General features: G+C 35.6%; 1 protein-coding gene and 1 pseudogene across 1 annotated transcript in view; one reads left to right on the top strand and one right to left on the bottom strand.

Annotated features, from left to right (window-relative positions):
• COL4A5 (collagen type IV alpha 5 chain) overlaps positions 1–15,659 on the bottom strand; it is a 351,509-nt gene that overhangs the window by 277,528 nt on the left and 58,322 nt on the right. The window lies entirely within an intron of this gene.
• Positions 1,609–2,100, top strand: LOC143670935 (superoxide dismutase [Cu-Zn]-like; annotated as a pseudogene).

Raw genomic sequence — 15,659 nt, forward strand, 5'->3', positions numbered from 1 at the left:
AATACCCTTGTTCCCAGGATATATACATGCAAGTATTATGCATTCAAGAGACATGTTGTATACCACCTACTCTGAAATGTTCAGAAAATAGACGGATGGATGGATGGATGGATGGATGGATAGATAAAATGACATGGCAAATGTGACAAAATGTTAAAAGCTGGCAGATCTGGGTATCTGGGTAGGGAGTTTGTTGGAGATCTTTGTATCAGTTTTGTATTTATTTTGCAGCTGTCTTGTAGGTTTGACATTATTTCAAAATAAAAAATTAAAAAATTCCAAAATAAATAAGGAGCAAATATAGTGGTAAAATAATAAGTAAAGTTAAATAATCTTTAACTACAGAAAGCAATCATAAAAATAGTTTTAGGGTTAAAAGTATAAAAATAAATGAAAAACAATGATTACACAATGTAAGTTAGAAGAGGATAAATGGTGTTCCTAGATTGAAAGACTTAATATTGCTAAAATGTCAATACAACTCAAAATGATTTAAATAGATACAATGCAATCCCAATTAAAGTTCCAACAGCCTTCTTCACAGAAATGGAAAAGCTAATCATCAACTTTACATGAAAGTGCAAGGGGCTGAAAGACAAAACAATCTTGAAAAACAAGAACAAAGTTGGAGGGCTCACTCAAAATTATTTCTAAGCTTCAACAATCAAAACAGTACGGTACTGGTACAAAGACAGACATAACAAACTAAGTAACAGAATTGAGAATTCAGTAATAAACACACATCTATGGCCAACTAACTGGACAAGGATAACAAGTCCACTCAATAGGGAAAGGACAGTCTTTTTAAAAAGTGGTGATTGGAAAAATTGATAACCACATGCAAAGGATCTTTACTACAGCACAACAACCAGAAGTGGTCAAATTAAAAAAACAAAGATATTAAACTCTCTGGATATTGCCCTAAGCATATGCAGCAAATGAAGAATTATTCAAGAAAATTTACAAAATCTCAATATGAACAAGAATCTATGACATTTTAGCTATGATCTGCTCCTTCCCTCTCCTCCTCCACTGTTGACTTTGATGAATGCTCCACCTCAGGTGGGTGGTAGCTAAGGACTCAGGGCTTTTCCTGTCCCCTACTCTCAGCTCAAGGGCTGCAGTATCACAGCATTTCTCATCCTCCCACCCCACCTCCAGCTCCATGTTGCAGAAATTCTATTCCAATAGAAGTGGAAAGTTCAAGAAATTCAACACTAATACACAGTTGACATAAACATTTCTAAATAACCTACATAGGTAACTTTTTTTTTTTTTGCTTGTGCAGGCTCCAGGAATCAAACCCAGGACTCCTGCCCAGCAGGTGAGAATTCTGCCACTGTGCCACCATTGTCCACCTGGTAAGTTTTTAATAACAATTTTTTCAGAAAGAAAAATTGAATCTTTCCTCTAGATTCAACACTTTTGAGCAATTTGCAATATTTACTTTATATCTCTCTCTTGCTCTCCCGTGTGTGTAGTGATTATATTAAGTGTGTGTATATAGTTATCATTTGCTAAGTCATTTAAAAGTAGGTTGCAGACTTGGCGCTGGTGTCTGCCACAGCACCTTCACTGCCTGCTGAGTGTTGGGCCTTCACACGAGTCATGGTGACCAAGGAGGCGTGCGTGCTGAATGGTGATGGCCTGGTGCAAGGCACTATTGAGTTCAAGAAGGAGGAAACCAGGCCTGTCATGGTATCTGGTACCAACACAGGATTGACTGAAGGCCTCTAAAGATTCCACATCCATCAGTTTGGAGATAATACTCAAAGCTGTACCAGTGCAGTTCCTCACTTTAATCCTGAATCCAAAAAACATCGTGTACCAAAGGATGAAGGGAGGCATGTTGGAGATCTGGGCAATGTGAGTGCTGGTAAAAATGGTGTGGCCAAGGTGGCTTTTGAAGATTCTTTGATTACACTGCTTGGAGATTTTCCCATCATTAGCCATACATTGATGGTTCATGAGAAATAGCATGACTTGGACAAAGGTGGAAATGAAGAAAGTACAAAGATGGGGAATGCTGGAAGTCATGTGGCTAGTGGTATAACTGGAACTGCCCAAAAAACATTCCTTAGGATGCAATCTGAGTCCTAACTCATCTGTTACCTTACTAGCTGTAGTAATTTACCTTGATAAACATTAAACACTGTAATCTTAAAAGTTTGTGTGACTTTTTAAAATTGCTTTAAGTATTTGTGAGAACTGATTTGTTGGTAGATTTGTGTATTTTGTAACACTCATGTTCAATTTGTTCAATTAGAATGCCTTTGTTTCAACGATTTCTGTATTTTGCCAATCTTAATAACACATAGGTATTAAACTTAATTGTCGTAATTTTTCAATTCTTATTGAACTCTGAATAAACAAATACCCTATGTGGCTTTGAGCCTATTAAAGTATCTATATCAAAATTCTAAATTGGCTGATATTTAGTATAGACTTTGAATGGAACAGGTTTTATTAACTATTTCACATAGCTCTTCTGAAAGTGTTTCAAATGAGACCATCAAAATGCATAAATTTTTAGCAGCTGGTATTAGATAAGACTGAACTTTACCAGTTTGATCTTAGACAAATACATTTTCCTTTTGCATCTGCACATCTCGAGAGGAAAGGCACTGACAGTTTTTGTTCTGTACTTTCTTTAATGACCTTTTCAAGGATGTTTGCATGGTAAACAGCTTGGAATACTGATAGTTTCTCCCTCTGGAGAAAAGGCCAGATTTGTTCCTTGTCCAGTAACAAAGATAATGTCTCTCTCTGGGGCAAAGGTCAGGATAGCTTGTTGCCCATAATAAAAGATTTGGGGTCCCTAAGCTCCTGATTGCTCTACTGTAACAACAACCCATTGCATGTATGGATATTATCTGGTCTTTTTCGCACCACTTTGTGAGAACTGGGGCTTAGGAAATGGGCTATTGCTATGAATAACAAACTGTCTGTTGTCTCTGATCAAAAAGTCTTGTATCTTCTGTTGGCATCCAAGAAACTATGGCAGATTAACCTGTTAGCTTCCAACTACGGAAAAATCTCAGACCCTTCTCAGTTATTGACAAAATGCTCTTCCACATTTTCTTTTGAAACAGATTTTCTTAGGCTTCATTGAGAAATAGCTCATCACCATACAATTCACCCATTTAAAGTCTAGAAATTAATAGATTTTAGAATATTCACAGACTTACAAAACCAAAAGTAACATTAAAATATTTTATCAATGCAAAAAGAAACCCCATATTGCTTAATCATTACTCAACACTGCCATTCAACTTCTCCAGCCCCAGGCAACCATTAATCTACTTGCTATCTCTACAGATTTGTCTATTTACATTCCAGGTACCCAGTATGCAATGTGTGGCCTTTAGTGACTTTTTCTTTCACTTATCCGGTTTTCAAGGTTCAGCCATGTTGTATCATGAAACAGTAGTACCTCACTCTTTTTTTGCTGAATAATATTCCATTGTATAGATGTATCACAAATTATTTATCCATTCATCAATTGATGGACATTTGTATTATTTCCACTCTTTTGCTGTGATGAATAATGCTACTGTGAGCAACTGTTTTCATGTTGATGTATATTTTATTTCTCTTGGTTAAATATACCTAGCAGTGGAATTGCTGTGCCATAGGGTAATTCTATATTTAACATTTTGAGGAAATGGCACACTGTTTTACAACTGTACCATTTTACATGCTCACTAGCAATGTATGAGAGTTCTAATTTCTTTACATCCTTGCTATATTTATTATTGTCTGTATTTTTTATTATAGCCATCCTATTGTGTGTGAAGTGGCATCATTGTGGTTTTGATTTGCATTACTCTGATAGCTACTGAATTTGAGCATTTTTTCAGGTGCTTATTGTTCTATGTACTCTTGAGATCACTCTAGACTACTGTTGGTGGTGGAGTGTTCTAGAGATGTGTTAGGTTCATATGATTTATAGAATTGTTCAGGTCCTCTATTTCTTTGTTGATCTTCTGCCTAGTTCTATTCCTTATAGAAAGTGCACTATTGAATTCTTCCAACTATTATTGAACTATTTCTCCCTTCCATTTGGTAAATTTTTGCTTCCTATATTTTGAACTCCCCTCCATTGTACAGCTACTGATGTCACTCCTCTGAGGGTGCATCATCAGGAATGCTCACAGTCACACTGGTTTTAGCGGAGGTCTCTTTATCTCTTTCCTTGTACTCTTTGGTAAGGTGGCTACCTCTATAGGTATCACATCCAGCTGCTAGCTGACTGATCCAGTGTTTTTGACAATGCCTTTGGGTATATGCTTCTCCAAATTCTAACTGTTATTAAATTAGGCTCTTTGCAAGAGTAATCTTTGAGGCCAGTCCTTGAGGTTTGTTCTAATCCTCGCCCAGCCCTTCTTATCCTTTTCCCCAGTTCTATCTAGCAAAGTTGTAGCTGATCTATGGTTTGGCTTGTTGCTCAACACCAAATTCTCCATTGTTTTTGATAGCACCATTAAGCCCACTTTCCATTCCAAATAAAAGCATTTCTCTTTGGAAGAGCCTTGGAATCTCTGGTGTTACGGTCTGCCTTTCCATTGGGCCCAAACTTTGCAACGGTGCTCTGGAGCTAGGAGAGGGAACAGTGCCCTGCTTCTCTTATAATGACACTCCCCCTGTACAAGGAGGGTATAAAGCAATGAGAGTAGTCTCTCTTCTTTATGGCCTACTTGTGCCAACCCAAAGCTGTGCTTTATAAGCAAACTGGGGAAAGGGGGTACTCTCAGACTGCAATGCCTAGGATAGAGCGTTCACCCTTCTAGTTGAAGCTGTAGGAAGAGAATTGCCTAGAACAGACTGTCCTTAAGAAGGCTGTACCTAAAATGGCTGCATAAGTGAATATCCTTGTTCTTAAGAAATACTCATGGAAGTATGGTGTTCAAGCAGTGTGATATATACAGCCTCTTTCATATGTTTAGAAAGTAGATTAATAATACAGAAACAGACACACAGACAGATGATAAATTAGATAGATAGACAGATAGATAATAGATAGACAGAAAGATAGATATAGACAGATGGATAGATAGGTAGAATGACATGACAAATGTTAAAAGTTTGTGTATCTGGGTATCTAGGTTGGAGGTATGTTGGAGTTCTCTTTACGAGTTTTGTAATATTTTTGCAACTGTCCTGTAAGTTTGAAATTATTTTGAAATAAAAATGTTAAAAAACTTCTTATGTTAAAGTAAAAATATACTCAGACTACCCCAAAAATGTCAAATTTCAACATGTATGTTGTTTGTTCTTCAGTGATATTAAAAACATAAATTTACACTGAAAGGTTGAAATAAAAGATGGAAAAAGTCAAGTTCTTAAATAATAATCAAAGAAAGATGTATACCTATATTAAGTTCAGACAAAATAGTTTTTATGGCAAAAAAAGCACTATGGAAGATGAAAGACAGTCACTTCCGAATGATAAAAGGTTTGGTTCACAAGGAAGATTTAAAAAAAATTTATGCACTAATAACATCCATAAAATATGTAAAGTGAACAGAAAAAAAATCACAATCACAGTTGGAGATTTTAAACAGGCCTCTGATAAATGACAGAGCAAGTAAACAAAATAATCTGTAAGGATACAGAAAGATTTGAACATAATTTACAAACTTGTTCTAATGGACATACAAAAAACAGCCCATGAAAGGAAGAACATACATTTCTATCAGGCACACCCAGGATATTTATAAGAAATTGCCCATACTCCGGGCCTTAAAGCTAGTCTAAACAAATCTCTAAAGCTAGAAATCATGCAGAATATATCTCTGACCATATGAAATTAAGTTAGAAAAGTATTTTAAATCGATCCAAACTCTTCCAGAGAATAGAAGAGAAAGGAACATGTGCCAATTCATTTTATAAAGCTAGCATAACTTTAATACCAAATACAAATTGGTATTGAGCTGAAATGAAACTTACAAGCCAACCTTACAGATGAGTATGCAAAATTCCTAGCCCTAGCTGTTGTTGGAAGGAAATAAAGGTTTGAATAAGAAGAAACCAAAATGTCATTCACAGATGATATGACTGTACACATAGAAAATCAGACTCTTCAGAAAAATGAGAATTAATTAAGTTTAGCAAAGTTGTTGGATATAAAATCAATACATTAGGGCAATGGCAGCTCAGTGGTAGAGTTCTCGCCTGCCATGCTGGAGACCTGGGTTCGTTTCCTCATGCCTGCCCATGTATAAAAAAAAAAGAAAAGAAAAGAAATCAATACATTAAATTTAGTTACATTTCATACACCATAAACAAAAATAGAAAATATAAAAAAGACGCCACTTACAATGGTGTCCCCAATGTACTATTCCAGGGAAAATGTGAGGGAACTAGACAGGATAAATCTAGTTTGGACAAAATCTAGTTTGGACAAAAAGGTTAAAGAGTGTAAGAAATACATTACAAGAACAAAATGCATGTGATTATAGACTCTAGGGGAAAATCTAAACAAGAAAATATAGAGTACTACTTGGTTCTATGTATTCAAAATAATGTGTTTACTGATATAATTTAAAACAGTGTGACATATAAGAGAATAGAGAAAGGGAGATGGAGCTGATAGGAGAAAGAGTACCTCATCTTTCACAGAAGAAAGTAAATAGATAGTGATGATAAATAAAAATCTTTACAAGTTTTTGCCCTTGAGGAACTGATCTAAAAAGTTAAATAGGGATGGGAAAGGTAACAGTTGTTTTGCAGTACTACTTGCATGTTTTAAAACTTGTACATATAATGTAATTCTATGCCATGTTTCAACCAAAAGACCACTCCCATGAGTCTCATATTATAAATTCTTAGAGATATTTCTTTAAATTTAACATATCAAAACAGAAATCATCTATCAGGCTACACGTAACACAAACCTCTGTTTTGGGGAACATGGATTCACCATTCTTTAAAATTTCAAGGCTAAGCATTTCAGATATCTTTGTTATATCCCTTTATTTGCTCTCCTATCCATGATTCCAAAATAGATCTTGCTATTTCTTCCTAATAATTTGCTATCAATAAAAGAATGTTAGCAGAGCAGAACAATGTCTTAGAGATTACTGACTACAACACCTCATTTTAGACATGCAGAAATTGGTCAGTGATTTATCTAAGGTTAAAGTATCAATGACAGAACTATGTCTAGCATCACCGTTTTTACTTTGCTAATATTTGAAACTGATTTCCACTTGCTTTCAAATTCTGAGCAAAAGGCAAGATACTTTGCCAGATTTTCTACAAAGAAGAAACATTTTCTTCTCGCCATCATAAAAGTTTTTTTAATCAAATCATAGATGAACACATTCATCAGTTTCAAAGCCCTTTAACCAAAGCAGCAGCTCCACTTTCTACCAACCCATAGTTAAAAAATTACAGGAGATTCGTTAAAATGTACTGGCTACAACACATAATTCACAAATTCTAACATAGTAAATGGTTTTCCTTGACTAAAAACATTGTGATTTTTAAGATAAACAAAGAGTAAAGATATTATCTTGTTTTTTGAGAACGTATACATTTACATTTTTAAGGAAGGTGAAGGGAGGTTGGGGAAAAGAAGTGAGAAATATAAAAAGATTACCAGAGAGGACTATGCCATACTTTAAGGATATTCATAAACTCATATTACCAAAGTGAACCCAAAGATTTAGTGATATCAGTTGTCAGACAATGGAGCTCTTCTGGCACCTAGTCTGGACAAATGAACAAACATTGCATTATCAAGAGTAGTTTAATCTAAAAGTCCATAAACAAGTTGTTCAGAACAGCAGCAAAGATTTTACTCCTTTTTTGGAGAGGAGGGGGGTATGCCTACAGCTCATTTAGAGTACATATATATATATTTTTTCAAATATATTTGAATACCATTTGGTAATATATGAAACAGGGAGCTTTTTTTAAAAAAACAAGTTACTAGATGTTTTTTGTAGCATTTGGATAAATGGAATTTTTATTTCAGAAAATTACACCAATTCAGAATGGTATATGTTAAGGGTAGATTCTGGCTTCCAGTCAAACAAGATGACAACATAAAACAGACTACAAAGCAGTGGTAATGAATAGAGATGGTACTGGGACAAGGGCAAGCATACAAACCAATGGAATAGTAATGAAAGTTCAAGAATAAATCCTCACATCTATGGCCAATTGAATTCTTAAAAATATTTTAATTGAGAAATTGTCACACACTTATAGTGGCCAGTTGATTTTTGACAAAGGTACCAAGTCCCCTCAACAGGGAAAGAACAGTCTCCTCAACAAATGGAGCTGGGAAAACTGGATATTCACATGCAAAAGAAGGAAGTGGGACCCCTATCTCACACCATATACAAAAATTAACTAAAAATCTATCAAACATCTAAATTTAAAAACTAAAACCATAAAACTCCTAGAAGAAAATGTAAGGAAGCATTTCAGGATCTTGTGTTAAACAATGGTTAAAAGGAGATTCTGGCTTCAAAACCACGCGCAACAAAAAGAGAAAATAGACAAATGACGTTTCATCAATATTAAAAAGTTTTGTGTATCAAAGGACTTCATCACAAAAGTAAAAAGACAACCTATGGAATTGAAGAAAATAATTAGAATAAGCAATTAGAATTCAGGTTACCAGGGGCTGGGGTAGGGAATGGGAAGCTAATGGTTAATTGATACAGAGTTTCTGTTTGAAGTGATGGAAAAGTATAGGTAATGAATGGTGGTGGTTTAGCATAACATTGTGAATATAGTTAAGAGCACCGAATTATATATTTGAATGTTGCTAAAGAGGGAAATATTTGGCTGTATAAGTGACTAGAATCAAAACTTAAAAAACCCATAGGATAGTACAAAGCAGTGAACCCTAATGTAAATTATGGACTATAGCTATAGTACACTTATATAATATTCTCTCATTAATTAAGGTGCCACACTAATGCAAAGTGTTAAGAATAGGGAAAAGTGTGCATGTGCTTGGTGGTATAAGGGAACTCTGTATTTTCTACATGATTTTTCTGTAGACTTAAAACTTCTCTATTTAAAAAAAATAAAAAGCAAACAAACAAAAAGAGTAGGCAGATTGGAAAGGAATTGAGTGTAAACTACTAAAATTAAGAGCAAATTTTTTGTGAAGTTTCAGGTACGAATGATGATAAATTAAAGAAATTTGACCAGTTTTTATTGAGTGCAACCTCTGAGCAAAGTAATGTGAGACATATGCAAATTATTAAAATAACTTCTTTACCAAGAAGAGCTTTATAACCTAATAAAGGGAATTAAAGAAACAAACACTTAAATATTTATTAGATAGAAAAGATAAATGGCTTCAAGATGCGAATAAACAAACTATTACAAGTATTCAAAAGAGAAATAAATACTTAGAGACCCAGTAACACACACATAGTGTAATAGTCTCACGTTACTCAAACGGATCTGTCCCTAGCAACCACTTCCAAAGTTTTGAAATGAAACAAGCAGAAATAAGTATATACATAAGAATGTTCATAAGCATAAGCATAGCAGAATCTACGTTCCTCAGTCCTAAACTCCATATGATCTACGATATTCACTTAAAACATTTCTGACCATCCAGCCTTGCCTTATCACCTCTGGTGATCAGTCTCATGAGGCAGCTCATAGTACTATGATTTACGGCACTACTGAAATAGAGATTTAACCTATTTATATCCCTTACAAAGAAATTTCAACATTGGGAACACAAAGAAGTAACGGAATACAGTATCTTAAAATGAGATCAACTCCATAAATCACTCCATGAATCATTTGATATTGTGTTTTGTTTAAACTATAATATAAGCAGCAGAGGAATCACTTACTTTCCCTACTCAAACTGAAAGCAGTTATTTACTTTGGAGATGTGGGGGTGGGGATGAACAGTGATCACAGAGATATTGTTTCGGCTATAATTATTATCTACTTATAATATGAAACTCTGGCAAGAAAATCTGGTTAAATACATTTTCAGCAAAACTGAAATACACATTCTTAAGTGGTACTATCATATCTAACCTGAAACATAAAGATTATATGCACAGGATAGATATATTAAGGAGTTTGGGGAAACAGATTGGCAAAACAATGAAAATGACTACCAATATGTGTATGCATAGTTTTTTACTATTTACAAATGATATAATATATATGTAACTTGATCCTTCCAGTAATAATTCTGGGATGTATACAGGTATACTTATCTATGTGTTTTCAAACGTAGAAACTGAGGTTTTCAGAGTTTAAATGACTTTATTCAGGACCACACAGTACGCTAAGACACACACTCAAGTTTTTGTCTTTTACTACTGAATACCTTACTCCTTCCAGTATCACCTCATATCTCTATAAGAAAGGGTCTAAGACTTCCAACTAAAAGTTAGTGGCTTAGATTGGTATGAGACCAAAGGGAGAGATGTTTATTTGGAGCATAATTTGTATTTTGGGTAGCACATGATCTAATTTAACTTGTATTATCAGTTTATTCAAATACCATAATTACATGGAATCTTGAATAGGCATGAGATCTTGTTGGTTTACACAGGTTAGTGTGATGTTCCAATATATCCCAGAGTAAATTTGGGCAGAGAATAAAAAAGTATTTGCAGTGATCGGGTCGGGATTAAGGTAATTTAGAATACAGGGTTAAGGAAGACATTGCCTGTATTTTAGAACTTTGCTTACTCTTTGAAACCAAAGGAAGAAAGTTTTATTATATCCATAATCTAAATTTTCTGTAGCACACAATCTAACTCAACTTGTCTGGATTTAAACAATCCAAACACAGAGAGCTCAGAATAAATATGAGGTCCCTTAGTCCTGTATATCTTAATGTAATGCCTAAATATACCCCAGAATATATTAAGCAGATAATCAAAAAGTACTGGCAAAGTTCCTTGAGTGACGGAGGGAAAAATATGGAAATATTAAACTTTAGCACCTGAGAAACCCCTGATACTGTGTCAAACATTAGGAACCCCCAAATCATTAGGCCAAGCCCTTGACCTTGAGGCTTGCTCTTGTGAAGCTTATGTATGTAGCAGAGAAGCTTAGCCTACCTATAGGTGTGCCTAAGAGTCACCTACAGAGGACCTCTTTTGTTGCTCAGATGAGGCCTCACTCTCTTTAAGCCCAACTCTGAAAGTGAAATTATTGCCCTCCCCTCTGTCTGGGATATGACATCCAGGAGTGAAAGTCTCCCTGGAGGCAAGGGAGTTGACTCCCAGGGATGAGACTGACCCTGGCACCATGGGATCTAACAGTGCCATCCTGACCAAAATGGGGAAAGGAGGTGCAACAAATAAGGTATCAGTGGCTGAAAGAATTCAAATAGAATCAAGAGGCTACTCTGGAGGTTGCTCTTATGCAAACTTCAGTTAGACATTGCTACCTTTCATAACTTGCCAAATGCCAACCAAAACCATTCCAGTCAATCCTGGGGAACACTGAAAACAATATACAAGATTCTACAGGGGTTTCATGCACTAGGGTAACCTTCTGGAAACCTGCAGCCTCTGAATGGGTCCTTGGACCAGATAAGTTCTGAAACATAGAGCGCTCATCCTCTCCTGAACATTGCCTAGTTCCATCTCCCTATCCCTTATTAATGACAGCCCTTACAACATGAAAAAATCAGAATGGCCATAACCCAAATACCCCTAAAGAGTGGAATAGAAAGATCAAAGGTGATGGTGGAGTTATATAGAGAAGGTAGGATTTAACAGATTTAACAAATATGATTGCGAAATCATTATATTGATATTTGTTTTAGTCTCCAATACCTTTAGAGCAGCAAGAAGTAAAAACCTAAAATTGTGAAATTGTAACCCACACCAAACTCTGAAATCTGTTTTACAACGAATTGTTTGGCTGTGCTTTGATATTTATTGTTTTTTTTTTGTATATATGTTATTTTTCAAAAAAAAGAAAAAAATGTGATGATAAAAATATATATACTCCTTCTAGCCTCCAATGTTCTGGAGCAGCTAGAAGGAAAAATCTGAGATGATGGTATGGTAGCCCATGACAAACTGTAGGATCTGCCTCGTAGCTTCTTGTTGAAGAGTGCTTTGAAAACTATTGCTTTTCCCTTTCTTTGCTTTATATATGTTATACTATACTCTAAAAAAAGATTTTTAAAAAAGTGTTTAAAAAAAAGTATTTGCAAAGTCCCCTTCGGGGACCAAGGCAAAAGGAAATATTCAAATTCCCCATTTGGAGAATTCCTGATATTCTCACAAACAGTGGGAACAACCAATTTAATAGGCTGAGTTCTCAATCTTGGGGTTCACTCCTGGGAAACTTATTCCCACAAAGGAGAAGCTAAGCCTTCTGCTAATTATGCCTAAGAGTCACCCCCAGAGAACCTTTTCTGTTGCTCAGATGTGGCCTCTCTCTCTAAGCCAACTTGGCAGGTGAATTCACTGCCCTCCCTCACTACAGAGGACATGACTCCCAGAGGTGTGACTCTCCCTGGCAACATGGAACCTGACTCCTGGGGATGAGCCAGGACCTAGCATCATGGAAATGAGAAAGCCTTCTTGACCAAAAGGGGGAAGAGAGAAATGAGACAAAATAAAGTCTCAGTAGCTGAGAAATTTCAAACAGAGTCGAGAGGTTATCCTGGAGCTTATTCTTATGCATTATATAGATATCCCTTTTTAGTTTATAGTATATTGGAGGGACTAGAAGGAAGTTCCTGAAACTGTTGAACTGTGTTCCAGTAGCCTTGTTTCTTGAAGATGACTGTATAACTATATAGCTTTTACAGTGCAACTGTGTGATTGTGAAAACCTTGTGTCTGATGCTCCTTTTATCCAGGATATGGGCAAATGAGTAAAAAATGTATAAAAATAAATAATAATGGGGGGGCAAGGGGTAAAATAAATTGGGTAGATTGAAATACTAGTCGTCAATGACAGGGAGGAGTAAGGAGTATGGAAGGAATGAATTTTTATTTTTCCTTTTTATTTCTTTTTCTGGACTGATGTAAATGTTCTAAAAATGATCATGGTGAAGAATACAGAACTATGTGATGATACTGTGAGCCACTGACTGTATAACATGATTGGACTGCATGCGCATGAAGATTTATCAATAAAAATATTTTTTAAGTAAAAAACGTTAGTGGCTCAGAATGATGGGGGATAGACATGAGTAATTCAATAAAATCATCGAATTTTAAGTTATTATTTATTTTTGGATATAGTGAAAACCTCCAACAGGATATAGGTTGATTTACTCTCTGATAAATGAATTAACCACATCCTTATGTGGTTACACGAAGAAAAGAAAATGAGAAGATACACTTTGATTTTATCAGGTCCTATAGCCTTGGACTGGCTATTGAAAACACTGCAGTTTTCTACCAGGCCTGTACAGACATATCCTGAGTTTCAACAGCTTTCTCAGGATTGCAGGAAAGCAGTTCCATAAATTTAAAGAGATTAGCACAAGTAGAATATATCTGTAATTATTTGTTTTAACATGGCCTTGGAAAAGTACTAACATCACAGATAAAAGAAGCAAACCATGGTACCATGATAATAACAATAAAATATTCAAAATTGTGCTGAGCATAATTATGTCTGGAATGTCTCCTACAAAGCACTCAAAACCTGCATTCTAAGTTCATTTAAGACTCAGCAAGTCCAACTCCAGGGCTCTGTGCCAGTGTAAAAATGCACTAACATGCCCTAGGTTTCCCTGCTGCCTGCTGGAAGGAAGGTAAGAAAGGCAAGAAATTGGTTCTTTCTTACACTGAGTGGGCCAAAATTTCCTGTGCATTTCTAAAAGAAGTATTGGTTGATCATATCACAGCTGATATTCAACGTAGGAGTTGCTAATATGATCTTTACTTCACAGACAGCAAAGCGAAAAGCTCTACTACTTCTAGCAAGGCAAGCATTCTGCATGAAAGCTCCTATGGTATTTTTCAACACAGGGAGAAATCAGGAAAACCCTAGTTTAGTACAATCATAAAAAGCAAGAATACATCAATTCTGGCTATTTTACTTTTAACCAACAGGAAAAAACAATGCATTCTTAATAATGTCCGTGATTATGGCCCACTAATAATATAAAATCACATATCAAGGGTGGGAATAATGCACTACAACAAGCACCATCCCTCCCAGATCACAAGAGCACCAGCTTTAAGCACTAGGTTGGTAATTGTCAAAGTTAATATTGAGAAAACTTTCAACTTCTAATATTAAAGCTGTCAGTGCTTTTCAGTACTCATCACTCAAATTACTTTCAAAACAGCTTCAATTTATAAACTACTCAAAATCTATTGTCACTTTTTACTCTTGTCATGACAAAAATCTGTCTTTTACTTAGCCCAGTCCTAGACAGTAGAAGAATAGGTGAGAAAGAGATGATATAATAATCAGATCAGGGAGATGGGGATGGAGAATTCTGTACAGACAAAGAGAGTCCAGGATATGCCTTATATACATACAATCATTCCATGAGCTTTTATTTTAATAAAAACAGCAAAAACTTGACAATTTATTATTTAATCAATCTTATTAACATGACACTGTACCTGGTTTTTTACCCCCTGCCAGCCCACTCCCTGATTTTTTATCCCTTGCCAGCCCACTTTTCACCCCAGCATTTGCTAGGGTGAAAAGCTTTAATAAACATTAACTAGCAAAACAATTTTAGAAATCAAATTCTATCTGGCTATTCAGATACAAATATAATTCAAGGCAACACTGAGTTGAAACTAAAAGAATGAAAAAACACTGCATACTACAAAATCATAGAAGGGAACTGAAATGGTGTATCTGAGTAAGAGCAATACACACATAAGTAGATAAAATCTGAGCAGAATATATGCTATCTTGACTTGTGACTGGAATTTTGAAAATGGAATCTTTCTTGATGGAGTGCTGACCACATCCCCAGTTACTTCTTTTGTTTGTTAAATGATGCTGGAATGTGTTATAGCAGGAATGGAATGGCTCTTATAAAGGGAATTTATTAAGTTACAAGTTTACAGTTCTAAGGCAATAAAAATGTCCAAACTAAGGCATCTATGGAAAGATTGCTTGACTCAAGAAGGACCGATGTCTGTCACATGGGAAGGCATGTGGCTGGCAAATGCTGGTCCTTGTTCCAGGTTCTGTTGCTTCCAGCATCTGATGCCAGTAGTTTCCTTTCTGAGCATCTGTGGGCCTTCACTTAGCTCCTCCAGGACACAACTCTGGGTTCTAGTTTGCTTAGCATCTCATGGGAAGACATATGGCAATGCCTGCAGGGCTCTGCATCTCCAAATGTTCCTGTCTAGGCATCTGCTCATTCTGTCGGCAGTCTAAGCATCTACTAGTATTTCTGTTTGCTTTGAAGCAACTTTTCTCCAAGCATCTCTGTTAGCTCTGTCACTTTGGAGGTTTCTCCAAAATGTTTCCCCTTTTAAAGACTCCAGTAAACCAATCAAGACCCACCTTAAAAGGGTAGAATCACATCGCCATCTAATCAAAAGATCATACCCACATTGGGTGTATCATATCTCCATTGAAGTAATTTAATCAAATGACCATATCCACTATTGAGTGTCAGTCTCCCTAGAAATAATCTAATCAAAGGTTTTCACCTTAAACAATAAATCTGGCCCTACAAGATTGGATCAAGATTGAAAC

The sequence above is a fragment of the Tamandua tetradactyla genome, chromosome X (genome assembly GCF_023851605.1).
Source record: "Tamandua tetradactyla isolate mTamTet1 chromosome X, mTamTet1.pri, whole genome shotgun sequence".
Classification (NCBI taxonomy): domain Eukaryota; kingdom Metazoa; phylum Chordata; class Mammalia; order Pilosa; family Myrmecophagidae; genus Tamandua; species Tamandua tetradactyla.